Genomic DNA, 25,181 nt, shown 5'->3' on the forward strand with positions numbered 1-25,181 from the left:
GTGTACTGCAAGGAAAGTTCTGTGAAGGTGGCCTCTTTCTCATTGTGCTGTGCTCTCCCATTTTCAGACTGCTGTTCATAGCAGGTAACTGAAACCAGGAGAGGAGAACTTTAGACCAGGACAGGAGGTGGTGGGCACTATACCCTTATTTCTGGGCTCACATGAATTCAGGAGCCTGAATTTTCCAGATCGCTGATGATGTTTCTGTTCTAGACCTGGGGAACTGTCAGGGCTCACTTGGAGAGAAATCTGAGGCCAGGCTGGGCTCTGTGGCTCATGCCTGTAATCCTAGCACTCTGGGAGGCTGGGGTGGGTGGATAGCTTGAGCTCAGGAGTTTGAGACCAGCCTGAGCAAAAAGTGAGACCCTGTCTCTACTAAATAGAAAAAAACTGTAGCAAGAGGATTGCTTGAGACCAAGAGTTGGAGGTTGTTGTGAGCTATGATGCCACAGCATTCTATACAGGGCGAAAGCTTGAGACTTTGTCTCAAAAAAAATGTGAGGCCAGTTTGGGCCCTCGAAGGTGGTTATCCCCGCCCTTCCCCCCCAAAACCAGGTATGTGGATGTCCAAGTGCACCTGCTTTTTTACAACTCTCAGCTCCTGCGACCCACAAATCCAGTGGGAGTACAGTGGAAACACAGTGAAAAGTGCCCTTTCCCAGCCATCAACATACTCCTGCAGAATTAGGGAATTGGGGGTGGGATTAGAGCTCCATCTTACAGGGGAATTTCTCCAAGACACTGCTTAGTGATGGTGTCTGTGGGTTCCCTAGAGTGTGGTGGGGGCCTTGGCTTCACCCTGCCTATCTGTCCCCCACAGACCTCCACCTACCTGGGAGCTGGCCCCTGGGAGGCTCTCAGCTGGGACGTTCCCCCTAACGGACCATCAGAGAGTGGGACAAGTGAACTCACGGCACATGCGTGGCCTCTGAGGAGAGAGTACACAACACAACTACCCCTTTGTTTTGTTTCATTAAAGCACTGTGCCCTAACTTGTACTAAGCTCCTTTTTCTCAGCCTGGAAGAGCCCCAAGCAGGTGGTAGAGGTGCGAGCTCCCCTCTCCAACTCTCTGCCTCAGTTCTCACCAGCACCAGGTTCCAAGCACTCAGATAAGCAGGACGGAGCACCTGCAACCGCTTTGCCCTGCCTTCTACTAAATGCTGGAACAGGAAAAAAAACCCATTTCCCTCTTTGAAACACCAGCAGCTTTTCTTTAGCGGCTCAGCATTTCCACCCCTCTCTCCAGGTGCCATGGCTTCTCTTTCTTTTCTTTTTCCCTTTACTTTTCATTTCTTTTCTTTCTTCCTTCCCTCCCACTTCCTTGTGAAAAATATTCTCCCCTAATCACTGTGAGCGTTCTTTCTCCAACTCCCTCAAACACCTGGAAAGTTCCAGCCCCGACACCCATCCATAGCATTGGCCCCAAGGACTCATTGCCTCCTGGAAGGGAAACTCATGGTGACCTGGGACATCCTGGGGTCTGCTAGAGTGCGCACTGGGGCCCAGAGTGGTGAGCCTCAAGGCCATTCGCCACAGTGACCAGCAGCCTTTGGAACCAGTGGCCCCGGCCTGTGGGTGTCCCTTGCCCCACTGTGGCTGTCCCTGTCCCACTGGCCTTGGAGTAGGCGGTGGGTGGTGGGCTGACCCTTTTAATCTCTTTGGAAAGAGGCGGCTGGGGGGAAGCTAGGGTTCCAGAGCCAGGCTGCTGGACCCATAGGCTTGAGTGTCCAGACCAACAGGTGGGAAACACGGCGGGGTGGTGGGGGTGGGTGCGGCGTGGGCTCTACCGGGCGCCCGGGCGATCCCAGAAGCCTCCGCCAGGGGGCGGAGTGACACCGCTCAAGGCCCCGGGGAGCCGGGAGGGACCCGGCGGGCGGGACCACCTCCTCCCTGCACCCCTGCACCCTCTGCGCTCCGCCGTGCGGGGCCGCCGCCTCAGCGCACCGTGCGTTCCTCGGCCTGGGAGCTCAGGGCAGGGCGCGTCGCCGTTCTTCTTTCCAGAGACCTCCCGGGCGCCGCGTGCCTGGAACTGCCACCCCGGCTGCAGCAGGCGGTGGGCCTGGAGCCCCAGAGCCCTGGGACGCTGGTGGTGCCTCCGGCGGGGGGCCTCGTGCAAGCTTCAGATTTGTGGCTGTCCCGTGGAGTCCCCAGCGTGCGAAAGATGCTGGTGTATCTTGCATACTTCTGGCGCAGGTGTTTTCAGAAGTTCATGTTTTCTGTCTTATACGCGTAATGCCTACTTGTTGAGAAGCATTTAAAATTGCACCAGAGAAAGATTAAAATAAAAGCTAAAAAGATCCCTAATCTCACCAACCAGCGATGTGGATTTGTGAGGCCCAGAATCTCAGTGTGCAGATGGGTTTTCGACTGCCTACCAGGTAGGAGGTGTGGGGCTGCCGGAGAAGGACTGCAGGGGAGGCTCCTGAAAGCCTCCAGCTTTCTTTCGCAGGATTTCCAGGCAGCAGGTGGTTCTGCCCAGCCTGTGAAGCACAGGGAGGGAGGGAAAGAAGGAGGCAAGGCCCTGGTGGTAAATAACTTTCCAGACTTTTCAGTTTACTAAGGGCCCAGATGGTTTAAAATGGGACATTTGTTTATGTCCAGACCCCTTCCCTCTCACATCCTGGTGTTACTGAGGACTGGGGCTTTGAGGACAGGGCTTTGCCCCAAATGTGCCCCCAGTACTGTTTGTTTGTTTCTTTTCTTTTCTTTTTTTTTTTTTTTTTTTTGAGACAGAGACTCACTATGTCGCCCTGGGTAGAGTGCTGTGGCATCACAGCTCATAGCAACCTCAAACTTCTGGGCTTAAGCGATTCTCTTGTTTCAGCCTCCCAAGTAGCTGAGACTATAGGCGCCCACCACAATGCCTGCCTGGCTTTTTTTTGGTTGTAGCTGTCATCGTTGTTTGGCAGACCGGGGCTGGATACGAACCCGACAGCTCCGGTGTATGTGGCTGGCCCCTAGCTGCTGAGCTACAGGTGCCGAGCCAGTACTGTTTCTTTTTTGATCCCCAGGTGCTATATTATGACACCAATGCCGTGTTTGGAGGTTGATCTGGATACCTGCAGCTCCTGCAGTGCCCCTGGGCACCCAGCACACCAGGGCTCTGCAGATCCTTCCCTGGGATGACCTGGAGTCTCTCAGCCAGGCTTGTGCGAGGGGCTGCCTTTCTCTGCTTCCGTGGGGAGGCGAAGGCCATCCAGGGGCCACACCGCCTCTCCTCAGGGCTCAGGGGCCTCTATTAATAACATGACCACTGACCCTGGATTTCGGGAGGGATGAGAGGATGGAGTTTTCCCAGGGTCGGCGTTTGGCTGGAGATCTTTCTTGCCTGACCTGGCCAGCCTCCAGAGTGCCCTGTTTCTGCCCTGGCCCCCAAGGCCCAATGGCCGGAAGCCCTGCATGAACCAAGGACTTGAGCTGTCCCTCCCCAGGGATATAAATATCTCAGGAGCAGCTCTCTGCAAGCGTCTGAGAGCCCAAGGGAGGGACAGACAGCACCTTGGGCCTTCGGGAGCAGGCGGGACTTAGGACACAGGTCATCTGCCCTCCGAGAGCTCGTTCCAGAACCTTCCCAGGCTCTTTCTCTGTCTAGCTCTGTTTATAGCCCCCAGAGGCAGCCAGAAGAGGGGTCTTGCTGTATTCCTTTTTCATTCGATTGTTTTTACAGGTGTTTGTGGATTGGGCTGGGGACAAACAAGGGGACAATGTCTCTTGACTGCCCAGAAGCCCAGCCTGAGGATGCAAAGACAGGAAGGACGTGACCTGGACAGTGTACTGGGCAATGTGTCTGTTTGAGCCCTTGTAGTTCTCTTGGGCGAGGTCCTCGGGCTCCATGAGGGGGAGACAGATGACCACAAGCTGTTCTGAGGATGAGGGGTTGACAGTTGCCCATGACTGATAGCCAAACGCAGCCCCAGTTCATGCAGCAAGTGAGGGAGGTGCGGGATGGACCAGACTCACGGGGGCAGGGCCCTTGCTATTGAGAACGCTTCCGTAACCTTGAGCGCAGGGTTTTGAGTAGAAACTGAAGCCCTCCTGCTAGAGGGAACATCATGAAAAGGGCCCAAACCACCTGTTGTGAATAACCTCCACGCCAGCCCCAGCAGCCCCTCTCATGTGGGTCCATCCAGCCACACGCTCTGGGGCATCAGCAGCTCTGAGAGGCTGGAGATGTTCAGATCCTTTCCATGGGGCGCCAGTGCTCATCCTTGAAGAGGAAGCTGGGAAGTATTTAGTTGTTTAAAAAGCCGCCAGACAGAGCAGGGCAGGCCAGGAAGTGGTGGGTGGTGCCGGCCTCTGCCCCTCTCTCAGGGAAAAAGAGGAGAGGAAGAGGGCTCTGTGGAAAGTCACAGTGGCCGGGGTCCTCCGCTGCCTGTTGCCTGCTGGGCCCAGGCTGGAGCCAGGTGCTCACACAGGGTATATCTTGTCCCTGGGAGCTGGGCATTACTCTCTCCTTGTGACTAAGGAGAAAGACAAAGTTCAGAGAGGACCCCCAGCTAGTAGGGAAAAGAGAAGGAATTAAAAGGCAGCTCAGGGGAACTGCGAAGCCCAGGCCAGCCCCTGCTCTCTACCAGAGAACCAAGGAGTCACAGCCTCTCTTTACTGCAGGGGTCCCCCCGTGGGCCAATATGTTTGGAAAATTCTGCTCACTGTTCTCCCCCAGGGCCAGCATGCAGAGCTACCAAAGGCTCTGAAACATCCTGCATGGAAGAATCTCCCCCCTTGCCCACCTGGTGCACCCAGACGTCCAGCATCACAGGCAGTGACAGCCCCCAGGGATCTGTGGCTCTTTGTATGCCCACTTTGAAAACCTGGAGAATGAGGAGGCAGATGGCTCCTAGGAGTGTGAAGTGGACTTGAGTCTCTCCCCGACCCACCCACATGGTCCACCCTGGGCAGGGGCTGGGCAGTTGCGGGTGGGTGGGTGGGTATTACGCTGGCTGCAGTGAAGCAGGGTGGTAGGCTGCTCACCCCCCGGCTCTCCTCTGAAGGAGCCTGTGGTATTGGGGTGAACCCCATTCCTTCTCTGTACCTCTTTTCTCAATTGTAAAATGGGGAGGAAACGTGCCCACCCCACAGGGTCTTTGGAGGGTTTCCAGTGTCCGGCACAGGAAAGCCTTAGCTGGTGGCAGCTGTAAGCAGCACGTGTGCTTGTTGAGGCTGTGTCTTGCCCTGCACTAGGCTTGGCATGAAGACTGCCCACGAGAGGCTTGAGGCCCTGTTCTCCAGGTTCTTCAGGCTGGGTGGGTGCGTGGAGCCAGCAATACATGAATTCCTGGGTAAGATCCATGAGGGGTCTGGGGGCTGGGAAGACTCATCTGGGGGTGGGCACAGAGTTTTCCTGAGGTCTGGATGCTGAGTTCGAGTTTGACAGGGGAAAAGAGGAGAGGAGAGGGCTCTGGGGAAAGTCACAGCCTGTACAAAGGCCCTAGGACAGGGTGAGCACCCCCTTAGGCCCCCCAGAAAGGGGGATCCATAGGAAGCCCCAGGGGTGGGTGTCCAGGCAGGGTGGGGGCTGTGGGATGGGGTGGGATGAGGGGAGGAGGAAGGCGACAGGATCAGATTCCACAGGACCCCAACTCCTTGCTGCCCGGAGAGGCAGCGTGGGCAACGGTGGCAGTATGGAGGAGGGGCCCAGGGAGCCACTGTGGTTGTCTAGGTGGGGTGGGGTTGGCTGGCCTGGCAGGGTGCACTCCAGGCCCCCATCATCCCCCTGCTCGGGACCCAGGGGCTGCAGGTGGGGCGGCTGGGTCTCCCCAGAGCTGACTCCCAGCCCTGCAAGACCCTACTGGCCCCTGAAGTGGGAGATGCTACTTTTGAGGGGCAAGAAGTGTGGGGATGTTGGAAATTTGGGGTGCAGCTCTGGCAGTAACCACCTGGGGACTGTCACTGTGCCAGGCTCCGAGGGCATGGCAGAGGCTTGGGCAGAAGGGCCTTCCATGGTGGCAGAGCAGGCGGTGCCTTTCCAGGTCTGTTCTGGGAGGGTAGGAGCTGCACTCTGCTGGCCTTGTGCCAGCCCCATACGAGGTGGGTCTCCCATTTAGGGCTGAAGTAGCAGGCGTAAGCGGCCAGCGCCAGGCCTGAGATCATGGCAGGGTGAGGTGGGCGTCATCTTTCAAGTCACACACCTGGGCCCAGCCTGGGCCTTCTGTGAACAGCGAGGACCCTGCCCAGAGCATCCTGACCTGGAGTCAGCAGCCCTGGCCTCGTCCTGTGGCCCCAGAAGCCTTTGCCATTTCCGGCCCTGCTGAACTGGGGCCTGCTCACGTTGGCAGCGCCCAGTGGAGTCACGCTTGCCTGACCACTGGCCACAGAGCCGGAAGAGGCCATCCTCGACCCGTACACATGCTCAGTCTGGGCTCACTGAGCTCCCCCCATCAGTCAGCTGGGCCTGAGGCTGGACTCAGGGGTGCAGCAGGAATCCTAAATACAAGTGACAAAGGGCCCCATCCCATGAGCAGGGAGCCCTCCGTCCAGGGAGACAGGCAGATGGCAACGTCTGCAGTTCAGACACTGGGGCCACCACTGGGGTGTGGGCCCTGTTTTGTCTCTGGGAGGTGAGGGAAGCTCTCTGGGAGTGTCTTGGGGCTGCTGTGATGCGTGACCAGAACCTCGGGGGGATTGGAACAGCTGACGTTTACTCTCCCAGTTCTGGAGAATCCCAACATCTCACTCAGGGCCATGTTCCCTCCTGAGGCTCCGGGGGCCCTCCCTGCCTAAAGCTCCTGGAGGCCCCGGATGCTCCTTGGCTTGTGGTGGCGGCACCTCAACTTCTGCCTCTGACTTCATGTGGCCTCTTCTCTCCTCCGTGGGTCTCTTTTGTAAGGACACTGTGGTTGGATTGAGGACCCAGCTGGGTAATCAGGATGAGCTCAGCCTCTGATCCTTAAACTCATTTGCAGAGACTACTTTTCTAAACAAGGACCCATCCTCAGGCTCCAGGGCACAAATCTTTTCTGGGGCCACCATCAGCCTCAGTTTCCGCATCTATAAAATGGACTAGTTAGCAGGGTGAGCGCTCCGTCCCAGCAGGGGAAGCTGTGCTTCCTGCTCTCTCGGCCAGTTCCTGGGTGTCCTTGGGGAGGCTGTGCCTGTGGGCGTGAAATGAGTGATCCTTGCTGGGGAGGGACCACGGGACTTTTAGACACCCAGGAAAGTCCCTGTCCTCCCCCCAAAAGCAATCACGTTTACACACGATTCCAACGACTCCACGACCTGAGAATCCAGACCCATTTGTGCTTCAAACATGCACCGATCATCCTTCTGCCAGCCCAGATGACATGCACAGGTGGACAAGGCTCTGTGGGCAGCTGCCGGCCATGCCCACACCCCCAGCCCTGGCCCATTACTGCTGTCCCTAAATGCCCCGCCATTCCTGCCTCAATGAGTCTGTCTAAGTGCCACTCTCCTCCCAGGGCACCCTCTGGGCTGGCTGTGCTGTCCCTCTGGTACCCAAGCTGGACATTGTCTCTGCACTGCCTCGATGGCACTTACCATGTGGACCCTGCTCCTGTGCTGGCAAGGGCCACAGTGTTGTCCAGAGGGCCACGGTGGGACCTGAGGGTCTCAAGTTCACAACTGAGGGATGAGCAGGGCCTAAGCACGGGAGGAGGGGCTGCAGGTAGGAGTGGAGGGAGCAGAGGTGGGAGGGGCCTGCGTGGAAGCAGGCTCTGCCCGCTGTGCATGGCTGAGAGGAACGGCGCTTCCCTTCAGGGGGGCCAGCCAGCCAGGGCACTCACCCGAGGACCGTCTCAGTCTTATCCCACTGGCTTCACTTTACAACAAGCCTTAGAAGGGTGCAACCACTCTCCGTCCCCTTTTGCCAACTTGGGGGCTGTGGCCAGGTCAGGGAAGAGGGGGCCGGCAGCCAAGTCACTACCCTCCCCAGGGTGCCTTGACCTTGAAGAGGCTGCCGTGGGCCCCTCTCTTTAGCAGATGGGCCCATGGCCCCCACTTGCCAGCAGCTAGCCCATGGCACTGCCCCAGGCTCCCCATAGACAGGCTGACAGATACATGGCATTTGCTCCTTTCTTCCTGCCCAATTCTCTTATTTATTTAGCCCCGAGTAACCCCTGATTTTGCCTCTGCTCAGCTGGGAGTCAGCGTCCTCTGTGCTTGGCCCTATGACCTTGGGATTCTGGTCCGTGTGTTCTTTCTTTCCAGGCTGGTGTCCAGGGTGGGCCCAAGGGATCCATCCACCAGCCCTGCAGCCGACCTTGTTGAGGCCGTGAATGTGGACTGAGCACCCTGGCCCAGCATGCTGAAGACAGCCCTGGGCCCTCCTGTCTCACGGCTCCTCCTCTGTACAGTGGGGGTGATGCCTCCTATCTTGAGGGGCAGGCCAGGAGCAGACAAAGCCACGTGTGCACAGTCCAGATGACACCTGCGCACACAGCAGCTGCTCCAGAAGACAGGAGGAGGTGACTTGAGGTGTGGGCTCAGGGGGCAGGTGTGTGCTGCAGGCACGTTTGAGCAGAGAACACATTTCGGGGTTTCAGGGAGTGTGCAAGCTCTGGGCCTGGGGCCACAGGACGGCTCGCTGTGCAGTAGGTGAGTAGATGTGTGGCTCCATGGACGCAGTTTCTAGTAGTCTGATGCTGAGCAGAGAGCAGCAAGATACAGAGGGCAGGAAGCAGCTGGGGGCTGGTTTGGGGTGCGGGTTCTGGAACAGCTTCCCCAAAAGGGTGATGGTGCAGCTTTGATCTGAAGGATGAGGAGGCTCTGGCCACACCACCATGCAGAGAAAGGGAGTTCCAGATCCTGGGGTTAACTCATGCAAAGGTCCTGAGGCAGGAATGAGCTTGTGGGTGACTCCAGGAACAAGGAGAGGCTGGGAGTGGGGGGAGGCACTGGGGACCACAGAGCACTTCCTTGTGCAGGTGGCACCCTCACCTTGGCCTTGAGCAGGTGGCCCTGTCACTCCCGTCATCCATCCTGTGATTCTTTTTTCTTTTTTCTTTTTTTTTTGAGACAGAGTCTTATGTCACCCTCGGCAGAGTGCTGTAGCATCACAGCTCACAGCAACCTCAAACTCTTGGGCTTAAGTGATTCTCTTACCTCAGCCTCCCAAGTAGCTGGGACTACAGGCACCCACCACAACCCCCAGGTATTTTTGGTTGCAGCTGTCATTATTTAGCTGACCTGAGCTGGGCTTGAACCTGCTAGCTTTGGTGTATGTGGCCAGCGCCCTATAGGCGCCAAGCCACCATCCTGTGATTCTGACATCTTTGTGAGCAGTCCTTCCCACCTGGTGGCCTGTACCCTTGACATTGTCTTCTGCACATCTCAGCCATGGCCCTGGCCTTGTTCTCACTCCTCCAGACACCGAGCAAGCCTCCCCGACTCCCTGACCCACAGTGCCGATGCCGAGTGTCTGCAAGCTTGTGCGGTCCATTGGCCACTCCCCCATTTCCATTTTCTCTTACACCCTCAAGCTGGGATCCCCAACCCTGCCCAGGTCCCAGGGCTGGGTGAGACGGGCCTGTGGCCTTCCCTCTGGGACGATCCCTTATCAGGGTGTGTCCTTCTCACATGTCCTTGTGAGGTTGGCTCCCACCCAAACCCTGAAACCCAGGCCTGCTCTCTTGTCTAGCATGTCGTTTTTCTGCTCCCTTTACAGAGAATTGTCTTCAGACACGCTACCCCCTTAAAGCCTGCACCTCTCCCTGTCATCCGCCACGGCCACACCTCTGCCCACAGGTGCCCTCTGCTCTAGCTCTTCTCCCTTTCCCCACAGGGCCTATGGCCTCTGCGTCTGCCCTGCCCCAGCCTCTGCCTTAACCTTCCTTCCCCTCTTGGCCTTAGGCCCCTCTCATCTCCTGTGTGCCCACTCCCTCCTTGGCCCCCGGTGGCTGCAGTCACTTCTCCAGCTGTCCTCACTCCTTAGGGGCACCCAGCATGTCCCATTTCTCTCTACTGCAGCCCCCTTGCAGGTGCCTCTGCTCAGCATGTCCCTCAGCCCCTTGCCTGCTGCCCAGCTTGACTGCCCACCTGCCTCCCACTGAGGCTGCAGGTCCCTTGGCTCACACCTTCCTGCCCCTGAGGAAACCCTGATGGCTCCTCCCCAAGTTCTTCCCCAATTTTCAGGCACCTGCACCTCTTTCTGGCCTCTTGTCCACCTGCCAGGGGGTCAGGGTGTGTCAGCTTCTGCCCCAAACCTGCTGGCACCCCCTCCGATTCTCAGCAAACTCCATTCCTGTCCAGCCTCTGAGGCTCTGCAGGTCAGTGCCTAGGCCCTGCTGCCTCCTGCCTCCCTGGACAGCCAAGCCGGTTCCCCGGCACCTGCCAGCTGCCGCTCTTCAGTGATGACCATGCTCCCAGGAATTGCTGCCCACCCTGTACCCGCTGCCTCCCAGGCTGGGCCCGTGGCCCCCATTCCTCACAGCAGCTGCCTCCTCAAGGGCTCTGTTTGTCTACTGTGTGTCCTGGGCCCTTGGAGCCCATGGGGCATGAGGGAATGGGAGTGGGAGAGGAGGAAGAGGACTTCCGGGCACTCTCTGCTTGATGTGTCTAGGGCTCATGGAACCCCCATTGGGGTGTCACTGGGCACCCGCCAGGCAGTGCTGAGGGTGAGGTGCTCTTGGGGTCTCCAGAGGTGCCGGCCTGGCTAGCTCTGGTGGTGGCGGCTGCGAGATTCCTGTGCCTCCAAGTCCAAGTGGTTCATCAGGTGAGACCAGGTCACCTGCTGACCTTAACGTCCATACCCGTAACTGAGCCGGTGACAGTGACAGGGCACTGGCCCTTGGGCTGGGTTGTGACCTGGCTCCAGTTTCACCTGGGAGGCCGCAGGGGTCAGGTGTCAGCCCCGCAGGTGAGGGTGAGGCCCAGGGCTGCCAGAGGCCAGGGCCAACCAGGTCTTCCAGGCTTTGTGAGGAGTTTTGGAAAAGCAGTCATTTTTAGTTTTTTATCATCATAAAAAAGTCAGATCATTATTCAAAATATGGGGGAACAGGGAAGTGAAAAAGTGGACATCAGTCCTACCACCTACAGACCACCCTTGCTGTGTATTTTTGCGCTGTCTGTCCCTGTGTGGTGTGCATGTGATATGTGTGTGGCACGTGTGGGCACGTCCGACAGGTCTAGTGTGTGTGTGGTGTGCGTGGCAGGCGTGTGCCTATTTGGGCCCCTGGAGCTCAGGCCTCCCTCCTGCCTCCATCACACTTTCTTGGTGCCCTTTCCTGTGACCCTCCCCACATGCTGAAATGGCTTTGAGGTGCTCCATCGTCTACAACTGGGGGAAGCCACACACATCCCCATCGGGGAGCTGTGCTGCGTGTTTTTGCCGGCACAGACACCAGCCTCCACACAAATATCCTTGCCTACTACACCTCTGAGAAAGAGCAAGAAGGGGCCGGGCACGGTGGCTCACGCCCGTAATCCCAGCACTCTGGGAGGCCGAGGCGGGTGATTATCTGAGCTCACAGAGCCAGACCCCATCTCTAAAAATAGCTGGGCGCCTGTAGTCCCAGCTACTCGGGAGGCTGAGGCGAGAGAATTGTTTGTGCCCAAGAGTTTGAGGTTGCTGTGAGCTGTGATGCCACGGCACTTTACCGAGGGTGACAAAGTGAGACTCTGTCTCAAAAAAAAAAAAAAAAAGTGAGAAGGGAAATGCCTGGTTCAAGGCTGCCCACGAATCAGACGTATTGTGTGGGTAAAAATCCCCACATTTCCTTCTAGAGCAGCAGTTGGGAAACAGAGTGTCTTTTCCCTCCACGACATTAACTTCAGAGATTCACAGAAAAATGGATGCCGTTTGCGTGTTCTTACTTTTTACGTTTGGAGCTTGGACAAGCTTGTTTGTGGCTTTCTTCCTGTCCTTCCCTCTAGCTCTTCATATGTTAATAACGTAACATCTTTCTCAGCCGTACATGTTGCATGTTTTTCCAGGTTTGTCTTTTGGCCTTTAACTTAACCTTTGTCTGTAATTTGTTTTGCATTTGAACGTTCATTTCTCAATATACATGTGAGGTCGCTCTTTCCCCTACCACGGTGGGTCACTGCGCACGGCGCTGGCTGCCCTCTCAGACCCGCTCTGCCTTATCAGGGGCTCCCGGCCTGGGTTTCGCCCTGTCGCATGAACTCTTCCTGGAAATGCATTTCGTGGTGGGACAGTTCAGGGTCATCCCTGCTGGCTCTTGTCAACCTAAACAGGACATTCTGTTGCAGTAACAGAGATTATGTTTTGTTTGCTGGAAAATCAACAAGAGACGGGAGTGCGTGTGGGACTGTGTGTGTGTGTGAGCTTGTGTAAGGAGAGGGGGCAAGGGTCACCCAATTAGCAGTTTGAGAAAAAGCCTTTTGACCATCCTTAAAAATCCACTTCCCTTCTAGTGTGCAGGGTCTGGGTGTTTTCACCCAGTGCTCAGCTCTCTGGTGTCATGGGAGTGTCTTTTGGGAGGGGACACAGCAGGCATGAGGGGGGCTGCCTGAGGGCAGACAGGACCCTGGATCATCCACACCTGTGCATCCCCAACCCTGGCCCCACAAAGCAGGCGAGGCAGGGCTCCTGGGCTGTTTCCAGTGGAACCCTCTAGGTGGAAGGAGGTCATGCTTGCTCTGGACAAGGCCCCTCCTGCTTTCCAGTCTCACGTCTGGAGTGGTGGCCCCCACTGGTGATTCTCTGCAAACTGATTTTACAGATGGGACGCTGAGGCTCAGTGGTAGGGCCGAGTGCTCCAAGTCCAGAGCAAGTGAAGGAGCGAGAGGAATCCCTGTTTCCTGTGGCTGCCTGGGTGTTTCTGCTCCGGGTTACAGGACTGGAGAGAAACAGAGAGACCCCAGTTCTGCTGTCTGCCATGCCTCTCCGGAAAGGGACCAGGGGCCATGGAGCTCTGCTTCCCTTCTATCTAAACTTCCCGCTGCTGGGAGGCAGTCATTCCCGTTCCCGGCGTTCTCTCTGTGGAAGGGACGGAGTTTCTAGGGTAGTCACGATTGCGAAGTTTATGTCAGCAGTCACTGTCATGGTCCCACGTGGAGGTGCTTGAAAAATGATAGAAAAGGGGTCCCTTTGTGTGTGCTGATTGTTTTTAACAACATCGATTCCTGAAAGATTGTTTGGAGGCTCTCTGCCTGGAGAGGAAGGAATAATTTGACGGCTCCTATGATGGGTCTGTTGAAAGTAGGTACAGGTTGGTGGGGCGGCTCCTTCCTGTGATCCCAGCACTCTGGGAAGCTGAGGCAGGAGGATTGCTTGAGCTTAGGAGTTTACGACCAGCCTGAGCAAGAATGTGATGCCCTCTCTACTAAAAATAGGAAAACTAGCTGGGCGTGGCAGCAGGTGCCTGCAGTCCCACCGACGTGGGAGGTTGAGACAGGAGGTCACTCAACCCCTGGATTTGAGGTCGCTGGGAGCTAGGCTGACACCACTGCACTCTAGCCTGAGTGACCCTGTCTCAAAAAGGAAAAAGAAAAGTAGACCCCCTCCCAAATGTGCAAAACTACCTCTCTGGAAAGTGGTCAGATGGCCAACCTCCCCGATGTGCCCAAAGTCATCCAGCTCACACATCCCCAACCACAAGGACTACGTCCAGGCACCAGGCCCTTGGACTCCTGGGGACCAGGCAGCTTGGAATAGAGGACTGGCCTTAGGGTCCTGAGGCCTGGTTTTTCCTGGCTTTGTCTTTTGGCAGCTGGGCAATCACTCACCAGGCCTGTGTTCTCTTTTGCAAAGGGGGTCTGATGAACACTGCCTGCCCGTAGTGTGGGTTTCTGTGGTGACCCTTCAAGTCCCCTATGGATGCAGAGTGTTTTGACATCAAGTGCTGTTCTGTCCCTCCTGTGGGTCTGTCCCTTCTGGTCCTCCCAGGTCCTGGGAGGGAGGTGAGCAGAGACTCCTAGCCCATCTCAGGATCTGGGCCTTGGGTTACTGGGGCAAGGCACCAGCCCTCTGGGTCTTCCCCAGCGTTGGGGTGGTGCGGCCAGCCCCCATACCCCCGTGCCTACTCCATTTCCTCCAGCCCAGCCAGCAGATGTGCAGCTTGGGGCCAGCACCCAGGCTCTTTCTGTGGTGGCGGTGCTGGGCAGTGCCTGGGGGAGCCAGCCTGGGGCCCGGACACTACACGTGGCTGCTCGTGTCCAGGTGACAGGCTTGGACATGCTGCCATGGGGGTGCACAGGGTCCTCTTGGGGCAGAGGCCCAGGGCCTCTGGTGGCCCAAGGTGCTTGGGTGGGCATCGCAGAGCAGTGGTTAAAGGCAGGTTGTTCCCAGACTCCCCAGACAAGAGAGTGGTGAGCTGGCCCTGGAACCAGGAGCCAGACCGCTGGCCAGGCTTGGTGCTGAGCACAGAGGAAGCTGTGAGGGCCGGAGCCCAGGGGCCTGTGTGCACCTCAGCCTGGGCGGGGGTCAGCGGCAGGGACCTGACCCATCTCCAGAGCTTCCAGGCACTTGAAGAGTGTGGTGTTCTTCCCATCCCTCCCTGCTTGGAATTCAATCAATCAATAGAAGAAATCTCTCGTGTCACACCTCTCGGAGCCCCGCGGGCTCCTACAGGATTGATTAACACAAACATCAATTTCTTGGGCTGCACGCCTCCGAAAACATGGCACTTTTTTAGATTGAATTGCTACTGTGTGCCCGGTGTAAATAAAGGAGAGGGAATAATATGGAAGATTTGTTACTGGGAACACGGCTGCTCAGCTTCCCTCTCCATAGTGCCATTAGGGAGGAGAGAGGGGGAGAGAGGGAGGGAAAGAGATGGGGACAGAGGCGAGGGGGGAAGAGAGTTGGCGAGGGAGGGACAGGGGAGAGACAGAGGTGGGAGAGAGGGGAGGGAGAGAGACAGAACAGAGACACATGACTAATGGGGTGGGTGGGAGAGAGGGAGAGATACGGCGGGAGCACGGGGAAAGTGGGAAGCCAGCGAGGAAGGTGGACACCTGAGAAGGATGAGGATGAGGATGGAAGGACGGCAGGATCGTGGGGAGGGAAGTTCTGCTTGGTCATTCATTTTCTCTGGCAGCCTGGAGAGAGTGGCAGCAGGGCCGGGGGCTGCTGGTCTTGAGGAAGCACCTGGCAGGGTGGCCACGTGGCTCCCTCCTTCCTTCCGTCCAGTGCAAAGCTGGGATGGAGCCCGCTCAGGCGGATGCCTGGTGGGTGCAGGACCTAAAGGCCTTGCCAGGAGGGTAGAGGGCTGGACCCAGCACAGGGAGACAGAGAGCCCAGGTTGAGGCCGGGTCCTGAGCCGGGTGGGCTGGGGGCTCCCTGCTGTCATCCTCACCTGGTTTGGTGCCTTCCACGTGCACCCCAGGCCTGCGCCTCTCCTTCTGGCCTGCCACCCAGAATGTGCATGAGCTGTGAAGGAAAGCCACATAAAACACTAAAAAGGCCCAGGTGAAATTAGTTTCAATAATAGACTCAACATAACTCAATGTACCCCAAATATGATCATCGCGACAGGAACTCAGTAGTGAGTTCTAAAGTAGTGATTCCTGCAAGTCTTTTTTTTTTTTTGTGAAGTCTTAGGGCTGGACTGCCTTCACACTTATGGCATCTCCGTGGGGGGCCCCAGGGCTTGCGAGTCCAGCTCAAGCTCCTCCTCTCCACCCCCCAGGGCCGCAGGATGGCACCTGCTCAGCCTCCCCTCTGTGCCTTCGCAGAGGCTGCCCCTGCCCGAGCACTTCTCCAAGAAGTCCCCCCAGCCCCACTACCTTGGTGGGAGAGAGGAGGGAGAGGGATCCACTCACCTACCCCTTCCTGAGGACCTAGACTACTGTGGTCCTGTTCCCGTGTCTGTCATGGTTCCTGGGGAACTTCTGGGAGATTCCTGGAATTTTTAAATTGAGGTTTAGCTTACAGCTGTCCTAAGAGTACAGCTCCATAGAATTTTACACAATTTTTATGGATAACTTCTAAATTAAATAAAACACTGATTTTGAGGGGCCAGCAGGTGAAGAAACTGAGGCTGACAGGAGATAGCAGTTGCAGGCGGGAGGAGACAGGCTCTCTGGATGCTCAGTCCTGAGAGCTCTCTGCACAGCCAGCCACTCTCTCTATGCTCCCTTCCCCAGGGAGCTTCCTGAGAAGCCGAGGCTGTCAGCCCCACTGTGGAGCTGGGAGCGGGCGCTGGCAGCTGAACTTCCTTCTCTCACTCCTTTATCCCTGTGATCAGGTAACGATCCCACTAACTGGCTGACTTGTGCCAAGCCCTGTGGTGTCCTTTGGATACACTATCTCTTTTAATGCCCTGTGATGTTTCCATGATTATTTCCATGTTATGGAGGAGGAAACCAGGCTCAAAGAGGGTCAGAGACTTGCCTGAGGTCACACAGCCAGAGAGTGGTGGGGTGGAGGCCTGAACCTGAGCGGATCTTGTCCCAAAGTCTTTCCAGCCCCAAAGCCCTCTGCCGCTCCCTCCATGAGTCTGGGGCTCCCTGGGGTGGGGATAGTGCAGTCTCAGCAGAGCAGCTCAGTCTGGTGGAGAAGACGCAGCAGGGGCTCTCGAGGTATCGTTGTGGGGTCAGGTCCTAGCAGGAGCCTGGGTGGGAGCAGGGAGGTCTGGTTCATGCCAAATACAAGCTCAAGGAGGAGGAAGTGTGGCCCAGAGAGGGGAAGCAAGCGGCCCCAGACCCGCAGCAGGGCAGCCGACCCGGCCTGAGACCACCCTCTGTGGGCTGTCCTGGGACTGGGACCCTGCCTACCTCCCCTGGGACTTGATCCCTGGGGATAACCTTGCTCAGACTGGCCAGGGAGGCAACCTAGGTACTCCAGGGGCCCCGGGTTGGGTAGCTCTGATTTGGACCTGGCTGATGCCTTGTCCTCATGCCCAGGGCTTCTCACAGCAGCACAAGCCAGTCGCGCGTAGCCTTGGAGAGAATCTGCTAGGGTAGCTTCTTCCTCAGATGCTGGCCCCCCTTCCCCAACCCCTTGACAAGGGCCCCTGCCAAAGTGAGGCCCTCAGCAGAGCCTTGGATGGAAGGTGGGGCCCAAGGGTGAGGCTGCCTGTGGATTTCAAGTGTCATCAGGAGGGTGAGTCAGCCCCTGTAGCAGGCCTGGCAGCAGGCACTTGAGTTAAGTGTGTCTAATTTGGTACAAGAACATGGAGCCAGGGGCAATTTCTGCATCTTGGGGAAAATGGGGAGCAGTGCAAAGCCTACGGTGGATGCAGCAAGAAGGAGGCCGGGCAGGACACTGCAGGGGGCCTGGTGTGGGTGGGGCGGGCAAAGGCACCCGGGGCTTGGGCCCTCCAGCCCCTCCCCCCGTCAGCACCCTGTGCGGTGGGTACCTGCAGGCCATGGGGCTCGTGGTAAAGGCCTCAGTATGGTACTCCAGAATGGGACTGGCCAGGGTGGAGGCAGAGCCTTATGGCTGTGTCCACAGGTGGCCCTGTGAGCTGCACCCCCCAGTGTACCTTGGCACCCAGAGACAGGTCTCCGGGTGCCTGCCCCCTCCCCTCACTCTCTCTCATATTTCCTTTCCTTGCATCAGGAGTAAAGAGGGGCCTAGGGCATGCTTGGTGTAGGAGCCAGCACCCCCCTTGCTGCAGCCTGGTGGGGCAGAGTCAGCTCTTATGCCAGGGTCATGCCTGGCTGTGGCATGAAGCTACAGCTTGGGACTTGGCATTTCTCTTCAAAAGCCTCCTTGCCTCTTGGATCAGAAACAAAATGCCTGCTCGTGTTCTAGACTGGAGGGATAGCAAGAGGGGGTGAGCAGGCAGGGTGAATCTGACCTATGCCTGGGAGCCAGATGATTCATCCCATCCTAACTCCCCGATTAATTCCTTCTTGCAGCAAGTGTTACCTGAGATCTGGAGATACCTCTGTCAACCAGCCTGTGAAGGCTCCTACCTGCACTTCTGGTCTGACACCTGACCTTCCTGGCAAGCTGGCAAGGACTGGTTAGAGGTGGTAAGGGTTGGCTAAGGACTCATATGCTCTCTACTTTGAAAGAAATATGATGGGCTCAGGGAGACAATGATCAGGAAGTCCTAATCCCTGTCCCTGGAGAATAGCGAGGGCTTCATGACCATTATCATCATTTGCTTGGGCCAGTGGACACAGAGCCACAGAGGCAAAAAGTCCTTCCTCCTGGAGCATGCGCTACGTGGCCCTTGGGTGGTCCAAGAGGGGTTAAACTGGACAGGGACATTCAGGATGGCCTGAGGAATTCTGATTCATCTTGTCTCCTTCGAACTGCTCTTTGGGAATTGGCCTGTGGCAGTGTGGGGTTTAGCCAGAACACTGACTGTGGCATCGCAGAGTCCCAGGTGGTATTTCCTTCCTGTGGGCTTCCCCCAATCCATGCTTGTCACACTTGCCCAGGGCCACATAGCTACCATAGGAGAACAGCTAAGAGCAAGAGAAATTATAAAATATATTGAATTGAATGAAAATTAAAATACAACATATGAACTTTGTGTGATACAACTACAACAATGTTTAAAGGAACATTTATAGCATTAAATGCTCATATTGTAAAAAGGAAATTAGTAATATATGCCTCTAGGGTGAGGTATATTTCCGTTAAAGAGAAAAAGAAAAAGAAGAAAATTGAATGTGAACCATACAGAGGAAAGAAAACATTACAGGTAAGAGCAAAAGTCCATGAAATAGAAAACAGAAAAGCAATAGGAAAAGTTAATTGAGGAAACCAAAGTGGCTTCTATGAAAATATTAACATAATTGACAAATTTCTGATCAAACTAACCAAGAATAAAAGGGAAAAGATACAAATAAGCAATATTAGGAAGGAAAGAGGGGACATCACTACAGATCCTATAGATATTAGAAGGTAAAAAAAGAATATTACAATTTGGCTCAGGACCTGTAGCACAGTGGTTACGGAGCCAGCGACATACACCGAGGCTGGCGGGTTTGAACCTGGCCCGGGCAAGCTAAGCAACAATGACAACTGCAACAGAAAAATAGCTGGGCATTTGGGCAGGTGCCTGTAGTCCCAGCTACTTGGGAGGCTAAGACAAGAGAATCCCTTAAGCCCAAGAGTATGAGGTGGCTGGGAGCTGTGATGCCATGGGACTCTACCGAAGGTGATATAGTGAGATTCTGTTTCAAGAATATTACAATTTTATGTTCATATATTTTACAACTAGAAGAAAATGGACAAATTCCTTGAAAAAGAGTTACCAAACTCACTCAGGAGAAAATAAATAGATGGCTTCATGAATATTAAAGACATTAAGGCTCTTTTTTCTTTTTTACAGGTGGCTGGAAAGATGGTGGGTATTCAGACTGAGCGAGCCTACCAAAAGCAGCTGACCATCTTTCGAAATAAGAAAGAGAGTCCTCTTGGGAGAAACTGGCAAGCAGAAGCTCCCTTGGTACTTCAAGAACATCGGTCTGGGTTTCAAGACTCCCAAAGAGGCCATTGAGGGCACCAACATCGATAAGAAATGCCCCTTCACTGGTAACGTCTCCATCCAAGGGCAGATCTTGTCTGGCATGGTGACCAAGATGAAGATGCAGAGGACCACTGTCATCCGCAGAGACTATCTCCATTACATCTGCAAGTACAATCACTTTCAGAAGCACCACAAGAATATGTCTGTGCACCTGCCACCTGCTTCAGGGATGTCCAGATGGGCGATACGGTCACAGTGGGTGAATGCCGGCCCCTGAGCAAGATGGTGCACTTCAGCGTTCTCAAAGCCACCAAAGCTGCTGGTGCCAAGAAGCAGTTCCAGAAGTTCTGAGACTGGATATGTGCCCATGCCCCCAAATGGAATAAAGTTATTTTCTCATTCAAAAAAAAAAAAGAAGAAGAAAGAAAGGAAGAAATTAAGGTTCGGCACCTATAGCTCATCGGCTAGGGCACCAGCCACATACACTGGAGCTGGTGGGTTCAAATCCAGCCCAGGCCTGCCAAACAACAATGACAACTACAACCAAAAAAAAAAAAAAAGCTGGGTGTTGTGGGAGGAGGCAGGAAGAGAATCGCTTAAGCCCAAGAGTTTGAGGTTGCTGTGAGCTGTGACACTACAGCACTCTACCCAGGGTGACAGCTTGAGGCTCTGTCTCAAAAAAAAAAGAAAAGAAATTAAATTTTGTGGGTAGAAATAAAATGCAGGTTGACATTCCAGAGGACACGCCTAATAACAGTGCCAGGCCTCAGCCTCCCCCACACTGCTCAGCTTGCCTATGGTGTCAAGGGGGTTGGAATGTTCACTAGAATAAACCAGAAAACTAATTTGGGGACATCCGAGTAAAATTCAGCAGCTCAGGGGAGACAGGATATCAGCACAGTTAGAAGGGGATTAAAAATTACCATTGAGGTATTGGCTGGTTTGGCTGCGGGCCGGCTAGGCTACGCGCTCTCATCTGAGCCGCTCACTGCATGGTAGAGTCTGGTGCTCCCGCTGCCGCCGCCTCCGCCGCCGCCCCGCGATGACCACCGCCACCTCCTGCCCTGCAGCCGCCGCCTGTGTCGCCACCGCCTCGGGACCGGCTGTATGATTAGGCCACAATCTTCAATGAGTAAACATATTCCTCAGTTCTGTGGTGTTCTTGGTCACACATTTATGGGGTTTCTGAAGGGCAGTGGAGATGACTGCCAGGCACAGCACGACCTCTGTGCAGACAAGTGAACTGTAGAAATTCATTACGACTCCACCAAGAAGCCCCGGTAAGAGTGGTTAACCTGGACACAGAAGTGTTGACTTGAAATCTGCAGAGCATTTTACAAGAGTTCTGACCCGGATGGGGTAAACCTCAGTGCACTTCCTTTCTGTTGCCTCAGTATTACCGGATTGAAGAATTGCTGCTGCTTGTTAGGAGGTTCATTTCACTTATCATTACTTCCAACTTCATCCTCAAAGCACTGAGAGTTCCAAGTGGAGTATATTGAAGTAGACTTCAGTTTCTTTGCATCATTTCTGTATTCAATTTTTTAAATTCTTTCATAACCCTTTTGAGTGTTTTTTAACTAAATTAACATGGCTTGAATGAACCGCCCAGCTCCTGTAGAAGTCACATACAAGAACATGAGATTTCTTATTACACACAGTCCAAACAATGCGACCTTAAAAAAATTTATAGAGGAACTTAAGTATGGAGTTACCACAATAGTAAGAGTGTGTGAAGCAACGTATGCCACTACTCTTGTGGAGAAAGAAGGCATCCATGTTCTCGACTGGCCTTTTGATGACGGTGCACCACCATCTAACCAGATTGTTGATGACTGGTTAAGTCTTGTAAAAATCAAGTTTCGTGAAGAACCTGGTTGTATTGCTGTTCATTGTGTTGCAGGCTTTGGGAGCGAGCCAGTGCTTGTTGCTCACGCGTTAATTGAAGGTGGAATGAAATACGAGGATGCAGTACAATTCATAAGACAAAAGTGATGGGGAGCTTTTAACAGCAAGCAACTTTTTTATTTGGAGAAGTATCGTCCTGAGATGCGGCTGCGCTTCAAAGACTCCAATGGTCGTAGAAACAACTGTTGCATTCAATAAAACTGGGGTGCCTGATGCTGTTGCCTTGGAAGTAAAACTTGAGACAGAACTCCATTTGTCATATGTACGTGTATTAGCCAACATGTTGGCTTGATTAATGAAGCTTCCACAGGAGTATTGCAAAGCAGTTTTACCAGGCCACAAGCTTAACAGAATTGCAACCTCTATGTTTGGGTTATAGTCAACTTTTTGGACACTAAGCAAAAGATTCTTGCTGTTGAGGGTTTAAATGTGCTTATTATTTGTACCAATTGACCTTTCCTGAAATCATATTACTGAGTATGTCTTGTTTAAATGTATTCCCATGCCAGAATCTTATCAATATATAAGAAATTTAGAAAGATTAGGTGCCAAAATACCCAGCACAATACTTGTATACTTTTAGTATCGTACAGAAGTAAAATCCCAGGAACTATGAACACTCCAGACCTTATGTGGCTTATCCAGTCATTTCAGACATTGAAAGAAGGCCCTTGGGTTATTTGCCTGCTCACCTTATGTTTACATCTCCCACGTTTATACCAGTATACATCCAGTTTGCTCACCATTGATTTTTTTTTCTTTTGGATTTTTACCAAGTCTTAGAGTGATTATTTAATGTCTTTCTATAAATCTCATTTTATGCTGTTATTAAAAACCCTCCATTTTGAAAATCTGCATGGTACAGAAGCACATGTCTTTACTGTCTTCAGACAAAAAAAGCCTTACAGTTAATTTAATGTTTGCACTCTGAGGTGCAACTTAACAGGGAGGGCCTGAAAAAAGAATGGGAGGGGCTATTAAATATTTTTAGCAAAATGTTGCCTTTGTCTTGTGCAGGACATGTAGAAATATGCTCTTTAATTTAGTAAATATTTTTTAAAAGGTAGAGATGCTTTGTTAATTGTAGCTAAAACAATTCTTAATCATAAAATTTCTGAAATTCTTGTAATTTTTCCCCCATACTTATTAGAAGTTGTTTACCAACTTTTTTTTGTTCAAAATGTGATTTTTTTCCCTTTTCTTCCCAACCTCTTGCAAAAAAAAAAAAAAATGGGTTTCTGCTAATGAATTGAGCAGACATCTAATAAATACTTTATATATGCCTTTTGAGCTATGTAATATTTGGATACTTGATAATTTGTTTTATTATGTAATTGATAAAATGGTGATGTGTATTAATGTTAGTTCAACCATCTATTTATACTGTCTGGGAGTGTGTGGTTATAGTTCTGTGGGAGAAATAATTTGTCAGTGTTCACCAGCTTGAAAAAACTTAGTGCGAGAGCTTAAACATCTAAATAAATAATGAAATGCAAAAAAAAAAAAAAAATTACCCTTGAGCTGAAACAACCTAGCCTGAAGATTGTAACCTTACTGATTGTCCCTCTTCTATCCCCTAAGGTGACTTTGTACCTACTTAGTTCTGCCCTTGAGAATTGTTCTATGACTTAGTGCCTCTACCCTGATGAATTTTTTCATTATCAAAAGACCACCTGATTGAGTCGTGAGACTATTAACTCCTTACTTCTTTATTCTGTGACACATACCCTAAAGTCTTAATAAAAATCTCCTGAGGTTTCAAGTGAGGGCAGCACCTATCTGCCTTGCTACAGACAGAGACGGTGTCTGTCTCTCAGGTCTTAGCAGATTTTTTTTTTTGCAGTTTTTGGCCAGGGCCAGGTTTGAACCCATCACCTCCGGTATATGGGGCTGGCGCCCTACTCCTTTGAGCCACAGGCAGATTTTTTTCACAGAAACTCTGTGTGTGAATTTCTCATGGCATTTCTCCCTTTGTTTCTGGACCCAGGTGGTTGGGAAAGTCCCTGCTTGGGGAATTCTTAGTCTTCTGTGTTCTTCTCCCTCCTGTGCTGCAACAAAATTGGTTTTAAACAACGTCCAGTAATAATAATAAACAAACTCTTGGCCAAGATGACTTTCCTGGTGAAGTCTACAAAACATGCAAGAAGGAATTAATGCCAGCCATACAAATCTTATCCAGAAAATCTATGTGGAGGTGACAGTTACCAACTCTTTTTATGAGGTTTAGCATTGCCCAGATACCAAAACAAGATAAAGACATTACAAGAAAAACTACAGAGCAAAATCCCTCATGAACAAACACATAAAATCCTCAATAATTATTAGAAAATTAAATCCAGCAATGTATAAAAAAGACAATACCTCTGACCAATGGGATTTATTCAAGGAATGTAAGTCTGGTTCAACATTCAAAAATCAATCAGTATAATTCATCATACTAACAAATTAAAGAAGAAAAACCACACAATCATCTCAATAAATGTAAAACAAAAGCATTTGATAAAATTAAACATCTATTCATGACCCCGCAAAACAACTTAGCAAACCACTAAGAGGAACTTTCTCATCCTCCTAAAAGCTATCTACAAAAGCCCTATAGGTAATACAGTAATTAATGATGCAATGTTGAATATTTTCTCTTTAAGATCAGGAAGGAAGGGAAGGTATGCCGTGTCATTATTGTACTGGACAGCGCAGTCTGTGGAATAAAGCGAGAAAAAGAAATCAAAGATACTACACATAAAGATTGGAAAGTAAGAAATGAAACTGCTTCTATTTGCACTTAACATGATTTCCTGTACAGAAAATCTCAAAGAATCTATGAAAATTTACTAGCAAGGTCTCAGGACACAAGGTAGTAATTGTAAAATTGTATAAGGAAGTAATTGTAATCGTATGTACCAGAAATGAATAGTGTAACTCGAAATTAGAAAAGAAAGAATACAGTTTACAATAGTACCCTTATCCATAAAATACTTAGGTACAAATTTAACGAAATATATACAAGACCTTTATACTGCAAAACACTAATGACAAAAATCAAACAAGACATAAATGAATGGAGAGATACACTATATTCATAAATTAGAGGACTCAATATGATTAAATTGTCAATTCTCCCCAAATTTGAAATTTAATATAATTTCAATAAAAATATCAGTAGGAGCGGCGGCACCTGTGGCTCAGTGAGTAGGGCGCTGGCCCCATATACCGAGGGTGGCGGGTTCAAACCCAGCCCTGGCCAAACTGCAACAAAAAAATAGCCGGGCGTTGTGGCAGGCGCCTGTAGTCCCAGCTACTTGGGAGGCTGAGGCAGGAGAATCGCCTAAGCCCAGGAGTTGGAGGTTGCTGTGAGCTGTGTGACGCCACAGCACTCTACCGAGGGCGATAAAGTGAGACTGTCTCTACAAAAAAAAATAAAAATATCAGTAGGAGTATTTGTAGAAATTAACAAGCTGATTCAAAAATTCATATGGAATGGCAAAGGACCTAAAAGAGCCAAAATATCTTCAAGAAAAAAAAAGAACAAACATTGGCGGTCTCTTACTGTTTTGATTCAAGACTTACTTCAAAGGTACAGTAAAAGACAGTGTGGTATCGGCAAAGGCAATACCTTCAGACACATAGATCAATGGAACAGAACACAGAATCCAAAATAGGTTCTCATATAAATGCTTAAAGTATATTCACCAAAGGTATAAAATAATTCAATTTAGATGTAAAGTTCTTTAAACAAGTGATTCTGGAATAGTAAAAAAAAACAACAAAACAACGAAATTTAAGGGTGGTGCCTGTGGCTCAGTGAGTAGGGCGCCAGCCCCACATACTGAGGGTGGTGGGTTCAAACCCGGCCCCGGCCAAACTGCAACAAAAAATAGCTGGGTGTTGTGGCGGGCGCCTGTAGTCCCAGCTACTCAGGAGGCTGAGGCAAGAGAATTGCGTAAGCCCAAGAGCTGAAGGTTGCTGTGAGCTGTGATGTC

The 25,181-nt window shown here is 52.3% G+C and overlaps 2 pseudogenes; both read left to right on the forward strand.

Moving 5' to 3' along the window:
* Window positions 1-7,648: 7,648 nt before the first annotated feature.
* LOC128568873 (40S ribosomal protein S11-like) lies at window positions 7,649-19,644 on the forward strand (annotated as a pseudogene).
* Window positions 19,645-20,883: 1,239 nt separating this feature from the next.
* Window positions 20,884-24,525, forward strand: LOC128568878 (protein tyrosine phosphatase type IVA 1-like; annotated as a pseudogene).
* Window positions 24,526-25,181: the final 656 nt, after the last annotated feature.

Source organism: Nycticebus coucang, chromosome 2 (genome assembly GCF_027406575.1).
Source record: "Nycticebus coucang isolate mNycCou1 chromosome 2, mNycCou1.pri, whole genome shotgun sequence".
NCBI lineage: Eukaryota > Metazoa > Chordata > Mammalia > Primates > Lorisidae > Nycticebus > Nycticebus coucang.